Here is a 14,410-nt window from a genome sequence, read left to right on the forward strand (position 1 = left end):
CCAATCAATAGTAGCAAACAAAAGGAAAGCATAAAATTTTCAATTGTCGAGCTTATAATTGGAATAGAACCCAAACCTATTGGCACTGTAGCAACCGCTATAGGCCCTCCCTGATCATACCTATTTTCGTCTCTCTTAACATAAACACTAGGGTGCTCTGGTGACCTAGCGGGTAAGGAGCTACAATGGCAACAGAATGGCAGTTCGAATCCACCAGCTGCAATGAGTGAGTAAGTAACATTACAACTGTTTAGGTTCTAATTTCCTTTGCTTTTATTCCTAGTTTTAACACATATACAGGAATACCTAGATAATAGAAATTCATTTTTGCCAGGTTTCGATCTTCGTGTAACTAAAACCATATACAGTATATTTATGTTCTACTTCTTTTGTAAAAAAAAAGATAAAAGATAGAAAAACTCAATAGAAAAATTGGAAATCCATTTGATCAGGTATTCCCGAGAAGAAGAAACTCAAGTAATAAAGAAATATATAGATAATCAGATAATCAAGCTCATTACAAATAAAGGGGGGAACCCCTGCCATAACAAGATAACATTTCATACCCAACAAATTTGGAAAAGACTTAAAAAAATCAAATATTTATGTGGATGTTGAGTAACTAGAACCATTATATACTATGGTGAGAGTGCGTGCAGCCACTATGGAAAACAATGCTGCATTATAAATTACAATTGGCAATGCCCATAGGCTATGTACTGTCTGCTACCCAACCTAGGAAACTTGCTTGCCTTACCATGACATGTACATATAAACAATCCTCAGTAGTACTCCTCCTTTTTAAAAATTTCCTTAGCAAAACCTGGAAATAATTCAAATGCAAAAACTAAAATAGATCATTGAAATATAATATGTGGATTGGATAATAAATAGTATGCAAATACAATAAAATAATACTATATAAATACTCTAAAATGGATTGATTTTAGTTACACAGCAAGATTAAATGTGAAAATAGTACCATTTCTGGAATTTCCTTGTCTGTAAAGTTAAGGATTCTCCTAGATGAGTTTGTATGATCCCTTATAAACCATTAGGAAAAAAAAGTTTAAGAAAAAAGAAATAATATTTAAAAATAAGATTTATTTAATGTAATATAACTCAAGGTGTACTATACTGATGGTGTTGATATGTTCACTTATGTAATATTTATGTCATTTTTATAATATTTTAATATTAATATGTAATATTTGGTAATAATTTATATAACAATATTATATAGTATTCCCTTAACTCTTTCATCTACTGAGATCTGTTTTGTCTGTAAGAGGAAGGGTCTGTAAGTAAGGTGGGTTACAGATATGTTTTGTCTCAAGATTCAACTAAAAATATTTATAAAGTGATTACACAAAAAATATTGATTGGAATGCAAGTTAAGGAAATGCCCTGCCAGAAGGGAAAAATAGAAAACCAAAGATGTACAGAACAAGAGTGATAGGAGTAAAGAGAAGGATAGGTGATGATGAACTGGAAGAAGAAGGAAAGTTACAGACACATGTAAACATAATCAAAAGATTTATGTTTTGTTTCAGTCACAACCCCCCCCATAAGACCAGTATTACAAAATAATACAGAAAAGTTTATACATAGATAGAAGCAATCCTTGATATTTCATAGAATTGGAAAGGGAGTGACAGGGGAGTAAAAATTAATAGTTTCAATGGGTGAAAGGAAAGGCAAATACACAATAAAGAGTTGAACAGACATTGTAATAAATGAACCACATTAATCAATGGTAATTAGTGTTATAAAATGAAAAGCCTATGAATGAATGTAGAGGGAAAATTCATTTTGACTTGTAAACCCTCACTCAAATAGAATTTTTTTAAAGTTTAAAGGAAAAACAATGCTGGAAATTAAAAAGGTCACTGTTGTTGAATTGGAACTAACTTGTAACTGACCTTCCATTGAGTTTCTAAGACTGTAAATCACGGGGAAGGAGATTAGCCATCTTTCATCCCTAGAGCCCCAGATGGATTTGAACTGCCAATGAAACATAGTTCTTGGGTTAGCAGCAAAGATATCTGTGAACTAGATCAGCAGTACATGATCCTTTTATTCCTATCACATTGACAGACCAACATAGGATCTCTGAAAAAGTGCTATAAAGATCAAATGAACCACATCCATTCTTGAGGTGGTGAGACGTTTATGTGTGTTTATCTCTCTGGGTGTGCTTTCACTGGCATTACAAATTGGAAACCAATTTTTAATTACTTTTGCATTTATGAGAGAAACGGACTACCTAATTGGTAAAGGAGAGGGGAAGCACTAGAACGCCATAACAATCTGGAGATCATATCTAAACCTGGGAGTGTGAATAGCTGCAGGAACATGACGACATTCTCCTTCATGACCTCTTTTTAATGAAAATGCAAACTTCAGGGAATTAACACCAATTCAGATCTAAGAGAAAGGGATTTCTGGACTCTTACAGCCTGGAGATTTCTAAATTGTGTTTCTCATTTGCCGAACTGGGGTTAAGCAATTGGCTGCTCTGGTGGCATAGTTCAAAATGTGTTGTGCTGCTGGGGGAAAAAACAAAATAAGAAAGAAAGAAGAAAATGCTGCAGGTCTCTAACAGTTAGAATCCACCAGAGGTTCCAGAGGTGTAAGATAGGCAGTCTCCTCCTAATATGACTCATAGCCTCAGAAACCTGAAGGAGGGTCAGAACCTCCTCAATTACAGAAAAAGAGCTAAGCAAAAGGTTAGACGCTGTGGAGAAAGGCTTAGTGATCTTCCCCCTTAAAGATTTGTTGTTTTTAGGTGCCAGCGAGGCAAGTATGACTCATAGCGATTCTAAGAACAACTGCCCTATCCTGTGCCATCATCACCATCTCTAAAATACTTGAGTTCATTGCTACAGTCACTGTGTCAATCATCTCAGTAAAGATTACAGCCTAGAAACCTTATTCAACAGTTCTCTTCTCTCACATAAACAATTGCTATGAATCAATACTTAGTGAGTGGTGCTCATATTTTCTTTCTCCGTTACTTCATCTCCATCCCTCAGGCTCCCTCTCTGGATCAAGACCAAATTTCATAGTTCTGGACCATTAATGTAAAAAAATATACAGTTAAATCAAATGATAGAGAACTTTTTACCAGATTCTGTGCTGTCAGTCCTAATTTACTATGCTAGGGAAACAGCTACTAATTAATTACTATCTGCTTGTGTACCATCAAGTCGGAACTGACACATAACTGACTCCTTTGGTGGTCTTCAGAGGCAGTGAATCACAAGGGCGGAGATTGCCCATCCTTCTCCAGCAGAGCAGCTGATGGACTTGAGGAGTGTGCCTTTGGGGTTGCAGCACAGCTTCTTGCCACTAGGAGCTCCCTACTTAGTTATTCATTTACTGCCCTAGGGAGGACAATTGGGAGTGAGTCAGTAAAGGTAATTTGATATCTTTATCTTTGAAATAGCGTATTGTTGTTATTGCTGCTGTTAGATGTGGTGGAGCAGACTGCAACTCATAGCGATCCTATGAACTGCAGATCAAAACCTTGCCCTGTCCTCTTCAATCCTCGTGATCTCTGCCATGCTCGAGCTCATTAATATAATAGAGTTGTTGTTGTGTTCTGTCTTGTCAGAACCTACTCATAGTTGACCCTTCAGCAGGTTTTCAAAGACTGTAAAGTACACTGGAGGAGATTGCTCATCTTTCTTCCATAGAGCAGCTAGTGTATTTGAACCACTTGCCTTTGGATTGGCAGCACAACTCTTTACCACTAAGCCACCAGAACATAAAAGTAGAAATGAACTCTGAAATAATATAATATCGAATTTCAGGATTATAGAGTCCATTTCCCCAGAAACAGAGACTGAAATAGGAATTCTCATGCAAATAATTTATCCTAGGGAATGCTCTCTAGAAAGGAAGGGTGGGTGGGTGGCGGTGGGTGGTGGAAATCAAGCCATACTGTAGTCTAATCTGAAGTCTAGATCGAGTCTGACCCTACTGAGGTCTTTGAAGCATGAATGGCACCAAAGGAAGTATAGCCTTGAATCAAGGGAGCAGTCTTTTTAGATGTCCAAAGAAGTCAATGACTTTCCCAAGCAGTGAGTGACTGTGGGCATTACCTTCTAGGCAAGATGAGGGCAATGCTCTGGAGAGGGAGAGGTTGTCAATGTTAGTACCCAACACCCACAAACAGTGAGAGATGGGAGTACCAGTCTGGTTAAGAGCATGTTGGTGTGGTACCAAGAAGCACTATTACAAGGTGAGAGAAATTTTCTAGAAATGCATTCAGTGTTTGTTGGACCATGGAATTGATATAATAAACGTGACCTAATTTGCATTCAGTACAGTCTGTTGCTTGATACTACATGAACATATTTCAATTTGCTAGAATAAAAGAGGCTGGGGTTTTAGAGTTCAGTTTTATAACTTCAGTTTAAATTGAGACAAGATCTACACTTTTAGAGAATAACTACTAATAAGATTTCACTGAGAAACAGTACTTAGAGACCAAATCACTGATGAATGTCAACTAGAAGAAATGATACCAATATAAATTGCAACATTTTGAAATATTTGACAAAATAATGAGGATTTGGGGCATTTCAATACTTTCATAAAGTAAACTTGGAAATATTATATTTATAAAATACATTAAATCACATTTTTCTGACCAAGAGAATAAAATTTTATAAAGGGAGAGAAGGAAAAATGGAAGAATTTTGTTTGAGTGGTTTTTTTCTCCCTTAAACACACACACACACACACACACACACACACACACACACACACATACACATACATTCAAAACCATAATTTATCACCCACTCCAAAGCAGATACAATTTTTAAAAGACATACTGCTGGGGGTGAGGAAAATTGAAAGAATCTGATTTTTAAAACAAGGTATTAGAGTTTTGTAAATAAACTAGTATAAAATAAGAAAAAAGAATAAAAGAAAAGGCATACTGCTAATATGTTATATGATCATGTATGGGCAGAAGAAGAAAGCACTATGGTTTATAATTAGTACTCCTTAGTCTAAGACAAAAAGAACCTTGCTGGCACAATGCTTTATAGCATTTGACAATAACAGAAAGGTTAACTAACAGCCACTATAGAGAGAAAAGACTTGTAATTTGCTCCCTGTAAAGATTACAGCCTAGGAAACCCTTTATGTTCTGTCACATTGAGTCTCTACAGATTGGAATTGACTCTGTGGCATGCAACAAGACTCTAAGATCTTAAACAGTTGTCCAGTGATTTCAACACATAGACCTAAATCATTGACAATTTGCTACTACTTCCTATAAATGGATATCCATTTTATATTGCCAAATACAGGATCTGGAAGCCTTACATCTATTATACTTCGGTTAAATGACTGAGTACTACTGCACACCATTTTTCTCAATTCCACTCATTTGTTGTTATGTGTCTCTCTGACTCATGTTGATGTTGTTTGGTGCCACTGAGTATGACTCATAGCAACCCAGATCTAAACCCTGTCCTATACTGTTACCATCTTCACAATCTCTGACACACTCGTGCCCATTACTGTAGTCACTGTGTCAATCCATCTCATTGGGGGTCTTCCTCTCTTTAACTGACCTTTCCAAGTGTGATGTCCCTTCACAAGGAATAGCCTCTCCTAATAACATGCTTATATTTGGAGTTCCCTTCTCTCAGTGCCCCTGTTGGGTCAAGAATTCCTCCCTCCCCCAACAGGGCAGCATGCTGTGCAAATCCACCAGCTGCTCTGAGGGAGAGAGATGGGCAGTCTCCTACTGCTGATTTACCATCTCCAAAAAAGCACTGGGGGGGCAGCTATGAGTTGGCTATGACTCAGAGGTACATAACAACAACAACAACGCAAATTGGGTCATGAGAAGCACTGCCAACCTAAAGCCACATGGTTTGAATCCACCAGCTGCTCTGTGAAAGAAAGATGGGCAATCTCCTCCTGTGTCATTGCCTCTGGAAACCTAATGAAAGGTCAGTTATGACTCAGCAGCACATAACAATAAGAAGCAAGGAGATTAATTTGGATTACCTGGTGCATCTAATGTAGGCCCTGAGGATTCTTCAAATGGAAGAAGAAGATACAACTAGGGACCTCTTAGAAGCAAAGATGGTGACATTTTGTCTCATATTTGGGGCATATGATTAGACGGTTACAGTCCTTGGGAAAAGACATCATGTTTGGAAAGGTAGACAGTCAGAGAAAGAGAGGAAGACCCTCCAATAATGGATTGACACAATGAGCATATCGGATATTGTGAGGATGGCACAGAATAGTGCAAGAGTTACATCTGTTGTTCATCAGGTCACTATGAGCCATATAGTTAACTTGATGGAACCTAACAACAACAAACATTTCCAAAACGGAATTTTAAAAATTCTATCTGTAGAAATGTCAAGTGATGTACAAAAATTCAGAATCTCTAAGTTAGGTGTGCAAGGAGGTCCTTTCTATAACCCTTGAGAGAATAATACAATGATAATAAAAACTTATAATTTAAATTTCTGTACCACTAACTCAATAATCTAAGTACTAAATTATTCAATAGGCCCAATTTATCTCCTGTAAGCCTTTACTAACCTCATTATTTATTCATTTTTGCTATTTGATATCATCTTTGTGAAAGATTATATAAGAGACAAGAAGAAAGAGAAAACTAAAACTAAAACAAAAACAACAACAAAAGACTGTCTTTGATTTTAACTAGTCAGAGTATTGATAAGCACTGGCTGCGGGAAGTTGGAAAATGAAATTTATAGATTCTTCATTCTCCTTACAATTAGCAAGTTACAGAGGAAGTCAATTGCAAATAAATTATCGACTTGATTCCAGCTATAGCTATTCTATTTCATGAGAATATTGTGATACTATAGTAATATGAAAAAAATTAAAGACTACCAAACATTTTAGGGAGCTCTTGTGGCATGATCTATAGGGAGTTGTGCTGTTAACCCAATGACTGACTAAGCCCCTTGTCAATTTGAATCCACCACTGACTCCTTAAGAGGAAGATGGGCAGTCTCCTCCAATGAGATATCCAGCCTTGAAAACTGGATGGAGCATCAGCTATGAGCTATGACTTGAAGGCAATGAATTTTTAGTTTTACCAAATAATAATAAAATAGGATAGAATTATAGAATTCTGGAAATGCAGTCCATAGGAAATTTCCCTGCTAACACAATGGCCACACATCTCATGTTTCAAACACACCAGGGAAAGACAAGCAGTCTCCTTAAGTGTGATTTAGAGCTTCAGAAGCTAAATGGAGGGTCAGCTATGAGTTAGCTGAACACAAGACAATGAGTTGAGTTGAGTTGAGTTGAGTTGAGTAGAATAAGGGCAGTAAGTATAATCTGATTTACCTACTTTATTTTACTTAGGACTTTAAGAAAAAAATTATCTGTTGAAAATGCACCTTTTTCATAAGTATTCGATGATGGTATCTGAGAGCTGGATTCTGCTTACTTTTTTTCTAAAAGAAGTGCTTTAAGCTTTACAGGTCATATGATCTCTGTTGCAACCAATAACTCTGCCATTGTAATTAAGAAAGAGCTTAGACAATAAGTACACAAACAGGTATAGTGATATTTTAATAAAACTTTCTTTTAAAAAAAACAGGCTAAATGCTTGTCTGTCAGATAATGTTCTAAATCTGAGCATTCCAATTAAGACAGACTACGAAGAAGGATTACCCATCCACTTCTGAAATAACAGGCTTTTGAAAACCCTATGTACAATAGAGCACACTTAGACTACCAGATATGGCAACTGAGGATAAGCCCTCAAGTATGGAAACACATAAGAGAAGGAACAGCTCCAAGCAGACACTAGTGATTGGAACATAGAATGTGAGAACCATGAATGTAGGAAAATTGGATATTGTTAAGAAATAGAAAGCATAAATATTGACATTTTAGGTATTGGTGAAATGAGATGGACTGGCATAGGACATTTTGAATCAAAGGATCATATGATCTGCTTTGCTGGAGAGGAAAAGGTGAGGAAAAATGGGGTTGTGTTCATAGTTTAAAGAGTCATTTCAAAATCTGTCTTGAAATACTATGTTGTGAGTGACAGGACAATATCCATACACATACACAAGGAAGTCCAGTGAATACCGCCATTATGTAAATATATGCTCCAATAACCAGAGCCAAAGAGGAGGAAAGAGAAGATTTCTTCCAATTTTGTGGTCAGGGTATTGGTCATGAAATCAAGATGCATTATAATAATGGGTAACTGGAATGCAAAAGTTGGGGACAGAGAAGAAGGATCAGTAGCTGGAAAACATGGACTTGGTGACAGAAATGAAGCTGAAGATAGAATTATAGAATTTTGCACAATCAATAACTTTTTTCTTTGCGAGTACATTTTATAAGAAACATAAATGCAGACTATTCACATGGATTTCACCTGATGGTATACATAGGAATCAGATCAATTATATCTTTGGAAAGACTCACTGGAGAAGCTCACTATCAGCTGTAAAAACTAAGCCAGGTGTTGATTGTGGAACAGACCACAAACTACACATGCAAGTTCAAACTCAAGCCTAGGAAAATTAAATCAAGTCTACAGGAAACAAAATTTGACCTTGAATCTATCCTGCTTGAATTTGAAAACCATCTTAGGAACAGGTCTGAGGCCTTGAACACTAATGAGCACAGACCAGATGAGCTGTGGGAGGATATAAAGAATATCATCCAGGAAGAATGTAAAAGGTCATTGCAAAGACAGAGGAGGAAGAAAGGACCAAGTTAGATGTCAGAAGAAAATTGCACTAGAATGTCAAGAAGCCAAAACAAAGTGAAGGAATCAAGATATTAAGGAGTTGAACAGAAGATTCCAAAGGGCACCATGAGAAGACAAAATGAAGTAGACATGTGCAAGGAGCTGGAATCAGAAAATCAAGGGGGCCGAACTCAGCATTTCTTAAGAAGCTGAAGCTGAAGGAACTGAAGAACAAATTCAAGCCTCAAGTTGCAATACTTAAAGATGCTTTGGGTAGAATATTAAATGATCCAGGAAGCATTAGAAGAAGATGGAAAGAGTATAGAGAGTCATTATACCAAAAGGAATTAGTGGATACAGAAGAATTTCATGAAACAATGTATGAGCAAGAGCCTGTGGTGATGAAGGAAGAAGTTCAAGCTGCTCTGAAAGAATTGGCAAAAAACAAGGCTCCAGGAACTGATGGCATACCAGTTGACATATTTCACACAGACACTGCCCTAGATGTGCTCACCAGGTTGTGCTAAGAAATCTGGAGGACAACCACCTGGCCAACTGACTAGAAGAGATCTATATTTGTTCCCATTCCAAAGAGAGGTGACCCAAGAGAGTGGAGAAATTATCAAACAATATCATGGCTATCACATGCAAGCAAGATTCTGCTGAAGATTATCCGAAAATGACTGGGACAGCACATAAACAGAGAACTGCCAGAAGTGCAGGCTGGGTTTAGAAGAGGCCATGGTACTATGGATATTATAGCTAATGTTAGATGGATCTTAGCTGAAAGCAGAGTGTCAGAGGAATAACTATTTGTGTTTCATTGACTATGCAAAGGCATTTGACTGTGTGGATTGCAACAAACTGTGGCTGACTGTGAGAAGAATGGGAATCCCAGAACACTAGACTGTGCTTATGCGAAACCTATACTTAGACCAGGAGGCAGTTCTCAGAACACAGCAAAGAGACACTGCATGGTTCAAAATTAAGAAGGGTGTGCACCAAAGATGTATCCTATCTCCATATCTTTCAATCTATATGCAGAACAGATGATCTGGGAGGCTGGACTCTATGAGAAGAAATGTGGGATCAGGATTGGAGGTACACTGATCAACAACTTGCATTATACAGATGATACAATTCTGCTTGCTGAAACTGAGGAAGTCCTGAAGTGCTTGCTGCAGAATGTTAAGAACTGCAGCCTTCAATATGGATTGAAGCTCAATATCAAGAAAACAAAGATCCTCACCACTAGCATGATTGTCAGCATTGTGATGGATGGTGAAGAGGTTGAAATTGTTAACAGCCTTAGTTTGCTTAGCTCCACATTCAACACTCTTGGTACCAGCAGCCAGGAAATTAAAAGAAGAGTTGCATTGGGAAAGTCTGCTGTCAGGGACCTTTCCAAAGTACTGAAGAGCAACGATGTCAGTCTGGATACTAAAATACACCTAATACAGGCCATGGTCTTTGCAATTACTTGCTATGCATTGGAAAACTGGACAACAAGTAGGGAGAATTGATGCCTTTGAGCTGGGGTGCTGGAAAAGAGTATTGCATATAGCATAGACTGTTAAGAGAACAAACAAGTTTGTCCTAGAGAGGGTGAAGCCAGGTTGCTCCTTGGAGGCAAGGATTCTGTAGCTCTGTCTGACATACTTTGGATATGTTGCATCGAGGGGCCAGTCCTTGGAGAGGGATGTCATGCTTGGGAGGGTTGAGCAAAATCGCATGAGAGGAAGACCCTCTATGAGGTGGATTGATTCCGTGACTAGGGTAATGGGGATAGGTGTGTCAGAGACAATAAGATTGGCACAGGATAGAGCAGGGTTTAGGGCTGTTGTGCATAGGGTCTCTTTGAGTCACAGGCAACTCCACAGCACATAACAACAACAGTTTCTCAATATGTATCCTAGTTTTTCCTTCCTGTCTGCCTGTTCTCCTTTCTTCCTTCATTGTCTCCCTCCCTCCATTCCCCCCTCTCTCTTTTGTCAAACTATCCCATTCTGTGGCAACATATTTTTCCATTAAAAGGGGCAGAGAGCCAATTTACTGTAATGTATATCTACCAAGTCCTATAGATAGGGATCCACATAAAGAAGTGTTGAAGTTTTTCTTAATAAAGAAGTGTTAGTGTTTTTCTTAATGGTTGTTATTGTTAAAAACAAAAAGTTGTCTTTAAAAGAACTTCAGGCCTTTAAAAATCACTGCCCCTTAGTATTTCTTTCTCCAATGTGAGCGCGCAGGAAGGGAATTCTGGAGCATTGCAATGTTCTCATGGACTAGAATTGCTGTAGCTAAAATCGGATTGATATTTTATTTAAAACTTATTTTCCAAAAATGCTTCTAAATGATAATTTTTTCTAGCTACAGATTTTGAAAAGCATTTAAAAACAGTTTCACAGTGCACTCGTCTGGATGGCATCATTACTTTGATGCAGAAGAATGGCTTTATGGATGTGGGAAAAAGAAATTTTTTTTAAAAAATAGCTCCTCTCCCTAAGACCAAGTTCTTCTCCCCACTTTCTCTTTGTAGCTCTTTGCCCCTTTTCATCCAACCTTATTTGCAAGATTTTCATCACTTCTGATACAATTTTCCATTATATTAAGTGGGATGGCTTAAATGTAGTACTTTATTTTATACAGACATCCACTTTTAAATCATACAAGGAAAAAATTCTAACTTCCCCTCAAATCACAATGTAAAAAGGAAAGAAAAGAAGTCTTCATCCCAAGACTCAATTTTTGTCTAGGTTTGATTCCCACTCTGTGTTCTAATTAACTAAACCATTTCTGTCCATTTCCCTTTTCTTTTTCATAAAAAGTTATCAAAAGCCTTAATCTACATGGTTGAAAATAGAGATATAAAGGGTAAAAATGAGTTTGCTTTAAGTGCTTACCAATTAAAAAAAAATCAGAATATAAAATGGTATCCTGGAGTTTTACAGCAACGCCTACATTTGCAATAGAGTTGTCTTGTATTTACTGTGATCTTCTTGATATTTCACTAAACTATATAATGTAATTTGAATTTTCCAGGCTTTGTTAATAATGCAGAAGCCTCTTATTTGTATATAAACTACCTTTCAGAGAACACAGATCCCTTTTACAGCATTTTCTCTAACTATGCCAATTTCTACTTAGAAAATTTATATGTATACATAAAATATATATCCATATTTTCTTCCCATTGCTACAAATGAGAAAATGAGGCACAAAGACTCAGCATATCTGACATGCTTTTATAAAAATGAGGAATGGGTGACTTAAAATTGTGATGTATCCCTTAAGTTCCAAACAAATAGCAATCAAGCCTTACTACTTACCAAGATTAAAAACAATTATTTGTTTTTAAAGTTGATGAACTTCTTCTTCTATCCAGGATGTGATTTTTCTCTTTTGTGAAACAACTAAAAAATCCATACAAAACATATGGAAAAAAAAAACTCACAAAGATTTACAGATATTATGCATCAAGTAAATCAGGATCATGCTCCTTAAGAAAAATTAATGGAGTCAGCTCAATGTTGTCACAGTTTAATGAATGCAGAATCCCCAGGCCCCAGTATAGCAGTGGGGTGTCTATGGAGCCTGGAGATCAACCTGAACTGAGAAGAGGATCCTGGGAATCTTGGGAGATGAAGCTAGCTAGAGTTTTCAGAACATGTACCAGAGAGGACTGAGTTATTTAAAAAGGGAATTCCAAGGATCTGAGTATAGATCAATGCATACCTGTGAAAAAATTATCACTAGAGAGAGAACTGTTCAGAGACAGTTCTCTGTGAATTTCTTATTTCTTCATGTCTTAAGAGCAGAGGCACGGACTGCTTTGTTCCAGAAAATTGTTTCAAGAATGCTTTTAATAGTGAACTGCCTTAGAAGACTTAGTGTGTTCCTTGGTAATAATAAAGGACAGGTATACTTAAGATCTATCAACAATCTATATTATGCAGATGACACAACCCTGCTTGCTGAAACTGAGGAGGACCTGAAGCACTTGCTGCAGAGGGTCAAGGACTGCAGCCTACAATATGGATTGAGGCTCAATGTCAAGAAGACAAAGATTCTCACCACTGGACCAATTGGCAGCATCAGGATGGATGGTGAAGAGATTGAGATTGTTCACAGCTTTAGTTTGCTCGGCTCCACAGTCAACACTCTTGGCACCAGTAGCCAGGAAATTAGAAGACATATTGCGATGGGAAAGTCTGCTGTTAGGGACCTCTCCAAAGTACTGAGGAGCAATGGTGTCTCTCTGGAGACTAAGGTGCGTCTGATACAGGCCATGGTCTTTGCTATCACTTCTTATGCTGCATAGTGTTGGACAGTGACTAAGGAGGATAGAAGGAGAATTGATGCCTTTGAGTTGTGGTGCTGGAGAAGAGTATTGAGGGTACCATGGACTGCTAGGAAAACACAGATTCATCCTGGAAAAGGTTAAACCAGGCAACTCCCTGGAGGCAAGGATTCTGAGGCTACATCTAACATACTTTGAACATGTTGTAAGGAGGTCCTTGGAGGGGGATCTCATGCTTGGGAGGGTAAGGGGACAGCCCAGGAGGGGAAGGCCCTCTATGAGGTGGGTTGATTCAGTGACTGGGGTAATCGGAATGGGTGTATCGGATACAGTGCGATTGGCACAGGACAGAGCAAAGTTTAGGGCTGTTATACATAGGGTCGCTATGAGTCGCAAGCGACTCAACGGTACATAACAACAACAACATACTTACGGTCCAGTATGCAAGATGTAGACTTGCTAAGCTAAGGGTAACTTTTTTGTAATTCAACCCACTGCAAGTGCAGGGGACACTTGGTTCTCTTTACATTGTGAGACTTGAGCTTAGGGAACTGATGAAAGAAAATATTGATAATAATAATAAAGCCCTTCGTTTATGCCCAATATAGATCTGATAGCCTCAGACCTGTCAGCAACTATCAAATTGTAACAAGCTAAATTGTTAGCTGGCAAGTAGAGCAAAATCTCAGACTCTTCAAAGTTCATCAGAGAACCTCCTGAAAGAACTAGAAAGATTTAATAATCACTACGTCTTCCACAGGTCCAGGAATATTTCCTACCAAAGTGGAAAACTTATAAATCACAGGGTACGGGACAAGTGCTCAAAAATTAGTCATTAGATAAAAGGCCTCTATGTTCTTGTCTAGCAAAGCTTAAAAACACATCTTAAAAGGGTCAAATTGTTATAAAGTAACTTGACTACAATGACAAGAAATTTTAAGTACCCACGTGGCCTAAAAAGGGAAAATTCATGATTTCTCACATCCAATAATAACAATTATCAAGCTAGCAAAGAAGCAGAAAAAGAAAACCCTGAATCATAAAAATTATTGAAGAGGAACCAATCCAGAAATTAGGCTAATGTTAGAATTAGTAGATAAAGACTTCAAAATGTATGTTCAAGAATGTATTCCATTCCAAGAAAATAAGAATTGAGGCACAAATGGAGACTTGTACACCAGTGTTCATAGGAACATTATTCACCATCGAGTCAGTGTGCAAAACAACGTATATAAACTTTGTGAACTTTGTATGTAAACCAGTATATATGTAAAAAAAGAACATGGAAACAGTTCAAATGTTCAGCCACTATAGAATGGATTGAGAAATTATGGTACATTCACATGATGGAATACTACACAGCACGCAGGAGCAGT

The sequence above is a fragment of the Elephantulus edwardii genome, unplaced genomic scaffold (assembly GCF_000299155.1).
Source record: "Elephantulus edwardii isolate Elephantulus edwardi_28Jun2011 unplaced genomic scaffold, EleEdw1.0 scaffold00040, whole genome shotgun sequence".
Classification (NCBI taxonomy): Eukaryota; Metazoa; Chordata; class Mammalia; order Macroscelidea; family Macroscelididae; genus Elephantulus; species Elephantulus edwardii.